Source organism: Myotis lucifugus, unplaced genomic scaffold, assembly GCF_000147115.1.
Source record: "Myotis lucifugus unplaced genomic scaffold, Myoluc2.0 scaffold_254, whole genome shotgun sequence".
NCBI classification, from domain to species: Eukaryota; Metazoa; Chordata; class Mammalia; order Chiroptera; family Vespertilionidae; genus Myotis; species Myotis lucifugus.
In genome coordinates, this window is record NW_005871302.1 from 1,437,160 (window position 1) to 1,438,675 (window position 1,516).

Sequence of the window (1,516 nt, forward strand, 5' to 3'; positions counted from 1 at the left end):
TCACGGTAATAAAAATAACAAAACACAAGGAAGAATACATGTACAACCTGCTTTGTTGCTTATTGCTCAGGAGCAAAGTAATGTCAATCCTTAAGAAAAACAAAAACAAATCCCCCCCTCCCACGCAAAACTCTAGTTCCTTTCACTTTTTCATAATATAGATCTTATCCTGAGGTCCCAAGACCAGCTTCAAGATGACTGTAATTAGAAGCAAAACCATGTCTATTTCACCAAGAGCACCCAAAAAGGCTTCAGTGACCTCAAAGAAAGGTTAAGAACCCCTGAAGTAGGCATTTCCAGATACACTGAAACTCAGCAGTGAGCATTTTAAACAAAATTATACCAACGGCAGCGTCTACCAGTGGTTCTCAACCTTCTGGCCCTTTAAATACAGTTCCTCATGTTGTGACCCAACCATAACATTATTTTCGTTGCTACTTCATAACTGTAATGTTGCTACTGTTATGAATCGTAATGTAAATATCTGATATGCAGGATGGTCTTAGGCGACCCCTATGAAAGGGTCGTTGGACCGCCAAAGGGGTCGCGACCCACAGGTTGAGAACCGCTGGCTCTAGCTAAACACATGTGCACAGTCCTGATGCCAACAACCAAGCTTTGCCTGCCGGCTCCCGGGATCACCGTGCAGCTCGCCACTCTCCACGCAGCTTCACATGAGAACATCACCTGCATTCTGCACACACATTCACACATGCCAGCCACAGCAGCTCTGCACTCCCTAGGCACACACATGTTGTCAACAAGGCATGTGTGTGCTTGTGGCCATTTTCCAGAAAAATACCGGCCTGCCCAGGGGGGGGGGGGCCACCATCTTCCAAAAAAATTGCCTTATTTATTTACTACTCCTTGAGGATAGATGTTAAACATTACAGCCAAAGAAGAAGAAATTTCCTCTACACCATAGGTGTCTAAATAACCGGGCAAAAGCATCACTCAGGCTATTACTGAGGGTCCACTGGAGACGCACAGAAGGGAAACACTGCAATAACGCTGCTTGAGCAGGGGGACAATCAAAGACAGGCTCAGGGAGGCACATCCCGAGAACATGGTGTGGCCAGCACCCTTCTCCGAAGGCAAAAGCACATTCCTGTGATTGGGACAAGCCATTCCTGACAATGGATCGCGATGACAGTGGCTGCTCAGCAATCAGGAAGTGTGTGTGTGTGTGTGTGTGTGTGTGTGTGTGTGTGTGTGGCGGGGGAGGGATGAACTAGATGTGATCAGAGATTGGCCCTCTTCAAAGAAGAGCATATGGGATCTTAGATTGTGAAGGCAGACTTGGAGGGTGAGGCAGGGGCGGTTAGCTTTTCTACGGGAGACATCCTTCGACAATGAACACGTTATGTGCCCAGGAACAGGGGTGTCACTGCCTTCAGTGTCTCCCATCTAGGAGTCTTTAGTAGAGGGGGACTGGAGGGGAGGAGGAGGGGAGGTGGAGAAAGGTCCGGCATTGCCCCCGGGGTGAGTGTGGGGAGGCTGCACACGAGATGCATTT